The sequence below is a fragment of the Rhinopithecus roxellana genome, chromosome 17 (genome assembly GCF_007565055.1).
Source record: "Rhinopithecus roxellana isolate Shanxi Qingling chromosome 17, ASM756505v1, whole genome shotgun sequence".
In the NCBI taxonomy this organism is placed as follows: domain Eukaryota; kingdom Metazoa; phylum Chordata; class Mammalia; order Primates; family Cercopithecidae; genus Rhinopithecus; species Rhinopithecus roxellana.
This window is the reverse complement of record NC_044565.1, coordinates 4,705,049-4,712,255: the sequence shown is the minus strand read 5'-3', so window position 1 is coordinate 4,712,255 and position 7,207 is coordinate 4,705,049. Positions and strand designations below refer to the sequence as shown.

General features: G+C 42.6%; 2 pseudogenes; both read left to right on the top strand.

Annotated features, from left to right (window-relative positions):
* The first annotated feature begins 651 nt into the window (after positions 1 to 651).
* On the top strand, positions 652 to 1,556 carry LOC104680408 (annotated as a pseudogene).
* A 3,303-nt stretch (positions 1,557 to 4,859) lies between these two features.
* LOC104680399 lies at positions 4,860 to 5,219 on the top strand (annotated as a pseudogene).
* The last annotated feature ends 1,988 nt before the right edge of the window (positions 5,220 to 7,207 follow it).

The window sequence follows — 7,207 nt, the reverse complement described above, 5'->3', positions numbered from 1 at the left end:
CACTCCAGCCTGGGGGACAAGAGCGAGACTCGTTTCAAAAAAAAAAAAAAATAAAGAGTAAAGCTATACACTTACAAGAAAACATAGATGTAAATCTTCATAACCTTGGATTAGGCAAAGATGTCTTAAATATAGTACCTAAAGCACAAGGAACCTAGGAAAATAATTGATAAATTGGAGAAAAGTTTTAAATTTTGTGCTTCAAAGGTATTGTCAAGGAAGTGAAAAGAACTCACAGAATGGGAGAAAAGATTTGCAAATAATCTGATAAGAGTTTATTATACAAAATATGTGAAGAAGTCTTACAACTCAACATAAAAAGACAACCCAATCTAAAAATGGGCAGAGGATTTGAATATACATTTTCCCAAAAATATATTATACAAGTGGCCAAAAAGGACAATAAAAGATGACTAACATCATTAGTCATTAGGGAAATAAAAGCTAAAACCACTTCTCACCCAGTAGGATAGCTGTCATCAAAAAGAGAGACAATAACAAGTGTTGATGAAGATTTAGAGTTATTTGACCCCTTGTACATAATTGATGGGAATGTAAAATGGTGCAGCCACTTGGTAAAACAGTTTGACAGGTTCTCAAAAAGTTAAACGCTGGTCTCTGTATTTAACGCTGGCTCTTCTCTGCCAGAAGATGGCGGCGGCCACCAAGTTGTCACTACTGGAGAAGTCCCTGGAAATGAATAAGGGGAATAATAAATAAAGTGCTCAGGGCGAGTGACAGATTCTGGTTTTTCAAACAAACAATAGTCCAAGTCTAATGGGATTGACTACTATAGCAATTCATTTAGTCAAGCAAGCTAACAAAGAATATTTGCTGGGGAGTACTGCAGAAGAAAAAGCAATGGTTACAATACAGGGTCACTCCAGTAAAAACGATATCCACACACTGTTTTGTTTTTTGTTCTTTGTTTTTTGTGTTTTTTTTTTTGAGATGGAGTGTCGCTCTGTTGCCCAGGCTGGAGTGCAGTGGTGTGATCTCTGCTCACTGCAAGCTCTGCCTCCTGGGTTCATGCCATTCTCCTGCCTCAGCCTCCCAAGTAGCTGGGACTACAGGTGCCCGCCACCATGCCTAGCTAATTTTTTTGTGTTTTTTTATTAGAGACGGGGTTTCACCATGTTAGCCAGGATGGTCTCGATCTCCTGACTTCATGATCCACCCACCTCAGCCTCCCAAAGTGCTGGGATTACAGGCGTGAACCACAGCACCCGGCCCACGCCCTGTTGAAGGATCTTATTTCATATCTTGAAGATGAAGTCTACCTTACAGGATATAACTTCACTTTTGCAGATATCTACTATGGACTTCATCGCTTTATAGTTGACCTGACAGTTCAAGAAAAGGAGAAATATCTTAATGTGTCTCACTGGTTTTGTCACATTCAGCATTATCCAGACATCGGGCAACATCTGCATAGTGTTGTCTTCATCAAGAAGAGACTATATACTAATTCCCACTGGAAGCTATCTGTGCCGTACAGAAGATGTATGAAAAATGTTTTAAATGGAAAATGTATTCTGACCACAGGACTGATATAAATTAACATACAGTCATTATTTGTTGAAGTTGATAGAATTTTTAAAGTGTAAACTTGTGTCTGAATGTTTTATTTGTTCTGTAGTTGAAGTTTTGCAAATTTTTATGTAAAAATTTAACTGCTATTAAAAAAACAAGTTGAGATCAAGTTATAAATTAACCTTGTTTTTAATAAGTGACATTTATTTCAATAAAAGTTGCAAATCAGTGGCTTAATCTAAAAAAAAAAATAGGTGGTCCTTTCAGTGGTTGACATATTTGGCTATTTATTAACCTCTTTTCATATTCTCAAATTTATATTCCCTTTTTGGGTATTTATGGAAGTTTGTTAAGAACTGTGATTAAAAAAAAAAAAAAAAGGGCCAGGCACGGTGGCTCACACCTGTAATCCCAGCACTTTGGGTGGCCGAAGCAGGCAGATCACGAGGTCAGGAGATGGAGACCATCCTGGCTAACACGGTGAAATTCCATCTCTACTAAAATTACAAAAAAACGGCCGGGCGCGGTGGCTCAAGCCTGTAATCCCAGCACCTTGGGAGGCCGAGACGGGCGGATCACGAGGTCAGGAGATCGAGACCATCCTAGCTAACACGGTGAAACCCCGTCTCTACTAAAAATACAAAAAAACTAGCCGGGCGAGGTGGCGGGCGCCTGTAGTCCCAGCTACTCGGGAGGCTGAGGCAGGAGAATGGCGTAAACCCGGGAGGCGGAGCTTGCAGTGAGCTGAGATCCGGCCACTGCACTCCAGCCTGGGCGACAGAGCGAGACTCCGTCTCAAAAAAAAAAAAAAAAAAAAAAATTACAAAAAAACTAGCCGGGCGAGGCGGCGGGCGCCTGTAGTACCAACTACTCGCGAAGCTGAGGCAGGAGAATGGCGTGAACCTGGGAGGCGGAGCTTGCAGTGAGCTGAGATTGCACCACTGCAATCTCGGAGTGAGACTCCGTCTCAAAAAAAAAAAAAAAAACAAAACTGTGATAAATTGTGCCAAGGAAACAGAAAGGGAAGACAGATTGATTTGTTTTTAAATATTTATGTGAGCTAGTAAATGTGGTTGAAAACATTTTTTTTTAAAGTTAATCACAGAGTCACCCTATGATCCACCAATTCCACTCCTAGGTATATACCCAAGAGAACTGAGTACACATTCACACAGGCACTTTTACGTGAGTGTTCATAGTTGTATCATTCAAGATAGCCAAGAAGTTAAAACAACCCAATGCTCATTAACTGATGAATGGGTAAAAATAATATGGTAATATGGGTATATGTATATAGCAAAATATTATTCAGCTATAGAAGGGAATTTTTTTTTTTTTTTTGAGACGGAGTCTCGCTCTGTCACTCAGACTGGAGTGCAGTGGCGCAATCTCGGCTCACTGCAAGCTCCACCTCCTGGGTTCATGCCATTCTCCTGCCTCACCCTCCCGAGTAGCTGGGACTACAGGCACCTGCCACCACGCCTGGCTAATTTTTTGTATTTTTAGCAGAGACGGGGGTTCACTGTGTTAACCAGGAGGTCTCGATCTCCTGACCTCGTGATCCACCGGCCTCGGCCTCCCACAGTGCTGGGTGAGCCACCACGCCCAGCCTAGAAGGGAATTAAGTACTGATACATGATACAACATGGATGAACTTCAAAAACATTATACTAAATGAGAGAAGCCAGACACAAAAGGCCGCATGTTGAATGATTTCATTTATACACAATACCCACTATGGGCAAATCCATAGAGACAGAGTAGACTAGTGGTTGCCAGGGGCTGAAAGTGGGGCAGGGGAGGGTGGAATAGGGAGTGACTGCCAACAGGTACAAAATTTCTTTTGTGGATGATGAAAATGTTCTAAAATTAATGGTACTGGTTGCATGATTCTGTGAATATACCAAAATCTATTGAATTGAATTGTACACTTTAAAAGGGAGAATGGTATGTGAAAGGTATCTGAATAAAGCTGGGTTTTTTTAAGTTCTTAGGTAAGACACCAAAAACACAATCCAAACAGGGGACTATAGTAAAAAATAATTTAATTGTACATTTAAATATAACTAAATGAGTATAATTGGATTGTTTGTAACACAAAGGATAAACAGTGGAGGTGATGTATTACCCTATTTACCCTGACATGATTGTTACACATTGCATGCCTGTATCAAGAGATCTCATGTACCCCATAAATATATACACCTACTGTGTACCCACAAAAATTAAAAATTAAAACAAAAACACTATAAGAGAAAAAGATTAATGAATTAGACTTCATGAAAATTAACATTGCCAAAAACACTGCAAAGAAAAAGAAAAGCCACAGAAAATATTTGCAAAACTGACAAATGACTCTTATCCAGGATAAAGTTTTCAAAACTCAAAAAAAAAAAAAATTGCCCTACTCTTTAATAAAGGTTCTGTCATACTTAAGATTTAGGCCTGGTGTGGCTCACACCTGTAATCCTAGCAATTTGGAAGCCAAGGCAGACAGATCACTTGAACCTAGGAGTTTGAGACCAGCCCGGGCAACACAGTGAAACTCTGTCTCTACAAAAACACAAAAATTAGCCAGGCGTGGTGGTGCATGCTTATAGATTCAGTTACTTGGGAAGCTGAGGTGGGAGGATCACCTGAGCCTGAGAGGTCAAGGTTGCACTGCAGTGAGCTGAAATTGTGCCACTGCACTCCAGCCTGAGCAACAGAGTGAGACCCTGTCTCAAAAAAAATAAAAATTAAAAAAAAATTGTATCACAGTTATGGTTACAAATTTAATTTATCCAATGAGAACCTGGTAGAAAGGAAGACAGATTTTTTTTTTTTGAGACAGAGTCTCACTGTGTTGCCCAGGCTGGAGTAGTACAGTGGGGCAATCTCAGCTCACTGCAACAGGAGGACAGTTAGGGCACAGGCTTTAAGATTTAATAAGACTTTATTGTTGGCACATGGAGTTTCCCTCATGTCCTGAATAGACTGATGTGACTATTTTGGGGACCTCCCTAATTTGGGAGAAAAGAGTGAGAAAGCCGTGTTCTCAGATTCTTTACATTTTTCATAAGGCCTAAGACGCGCCTGGGGGCTCACGCCTGTAATCCCAGCAAACACCTTGGAAGACTGAGAGGGGAGGATGGCTTGAGTCCAGGAGTTCAAGACCAGCCTGGGCAACATGATGAAACCTCATCTCTACTAAAAAAAAAAAAAGGCTCATTGAAGAAGATGCGGTTATAGGTGCTGTGGATCGCTGATCCACATGCTCCTGCTCCTGACTCACTGCTGTTCACTCCCACCAAGGAACAAGTCAGTCAGGAAGCCGCGCAGCAGTCATGGCTCTTGAGGATACTGGAAAAACACCTGTGGAGCCAGAGGTGGCAATTCACCGAATTCCAATCACTCTAATGGGCCACAAGGTAAAATCCCTGGAAAAGGTGTGTGCTGACTTGATCAGAGGAGCAAAGGAAAAGTATCTCGAAGTGAAAGGACCAGTTCGAATGCCTACCAAGACTTTGAGAATCACTACAAGAAAAACTCCTTGTGGTGAAGGTTCCAAGACATGGGATCATTTCCAGATGAGAATCCACAAGCGACTCATTAACTTGCACCATCCTTCTGAGATTGTTAAGCAGATCACTTCCATCAGTACTGAGCCAGGAGTTGAGATAGAAGCCACCATTACAGATGCTTAAGTCAACTATTTTAATAAATTGATTACCAGGTGTTTAAAAAAAAAAAAAGGGGCAGGGGGGTCGGGCGCGGTGGCTCACGCCTGTAATCCCAGCACTTTGGGAGGCCGAGACGGGCGGATCACGAGGTCAGGAGATCATGACCATCCTGGCTAACATGGTGAAACCCTGTCTCTACTAAAAAATACAAAAAACTAGCCGGGTGAGGTGGCGGGCGCCTGTAGTCCCAGCTGCTCGGGAGGCTGAGGCAGGAGAATGGCGTGAACCCGGGAGGCGGAGCTTGCAGTGAGCTGAGATCCAGCCACTGCACTCCAGCCTGGGCGACAGAGGGAGACTCCGTCTCAAAAAAAAAAAAAAAAAAAATTAGCCGGGCATGGTGGCAGGCGCCTGTAATTCCAGCTACTCGGGAGGCTGAGGCAGGAGAATCGCTTGAACCCAGGAGGCAGAGGTTACAGTGAGCTGAGATTGTGCCACTGCACTCCAGCCTGGGGAGAGCAAGACTGTCTCAAAAAATATAAATATATATATATATATTATCAGTTGATTTCCTGTTATCTGCTACCTGACAGATCACCAAATCACCAGCCCTTCCCAGGAAACTACAAGAGCCAGACCTCTAATTTCAGCGTGTTGTGCAGCAAATGGAATCTCTTATATGTACCATCTCCATTCCTCCAACAAACTACAAGAAGAAACTTATTTTCAGGATGGTTTCAGCAAGTAGAATGGAATCCTTTTGTATGCGCCATCTCAATTCCTCTAAAACTACAAAGACAAAGCACTTAGACTACTGTATTTTGCTCAAGAAGCTAAATGGAGGTGCTTACAAGAATTATGTGGTTTCCCAATAAATTATAAGTGCAGTTTCCCAGTAAACTACAAAACCTAGACCTCTGTGCTTCTGGTATGTTCTTCAGCATGCTGAATGGAGTCTTCTACATCTGCCATCTGTTGGGAGCAGGCCCCCAAATCTGGCCATAAACTGGCCCCAAAACTGGCCGTAAACACTGTGACATGCTTGTGATGGCCTTGACACCCACGCTGGAAGGTTGTCGTTTTACTGGAATGAGGGCAAGGAACACCTGGCCCACCCAGGGCGGAAAATCACTTACTGAAACCACAAACAATAGCATGAGCGATCTGTTCCTTAAGGACATGTTCAAGCTGCAGATAACTAGCCAGAGCCCATCCCTTTATTTCGACCCATCCCTTTGTTTCCCATAAGGAATACTTTTAGTTAATCTATAATCTATGGAAATAATGCTTATCCCTGGACTGCTGTCAGTAAATATGTGGGTCAAACTGTTCGGGGCTCTCAGCTCTGAAGGCTGTGAGACCCCTGATTTCCCACTCCACAACCTATATTTCTGTATGTGTGTCTCTAATTCCTCTAGCCCAGCTGAGTTGGGGTCTCCACAACCAAGCTGATCTCAGCAGCCATCTCTCTCTCTCTCTCTCTTTGTCTTTTTTTTTTTTTTTAAAGACAGAGTCTCGCTTTATTGCCCAGGCTGGAATACAGTGGCACAATCTTGGCTCACTGCAACCTTGACTTCCTGGGCTCAAGCAATCCTCCCACCTCAGCCTCCTGAGTAGCTGGGACCACAGGTATGCACCACCATGCCTGGCTAATTTTTGTATTTTTTGTAGAGACAGAGTTTCACCATGTTGTCTGGGCTGGTCTCGAACTCCTGGGCTTAAGCCATCTGCCTGCCTCAGCCTCCCATAGTGCTGGGATTATAGGCATGAGCCACTATGCCCGGCCTACATCCACCATCTCACTTCCCCTAATCTTCAAGTGCTAGACTTTGTATTTCCAGTATGGTTTTATGCTGACTTGAGACCCCTCTAAGCATCATTTCAGTGCCCCAGTGAACCCTAATGTTTAGATATTTGCATATCATAGATATTGTTCAGCATAGAGAAAGGAGTTTCATACCTATACTATCTTAAGTTTCCAAAAGCCGTAAGGGCTAGACACAGATCCTTCCACT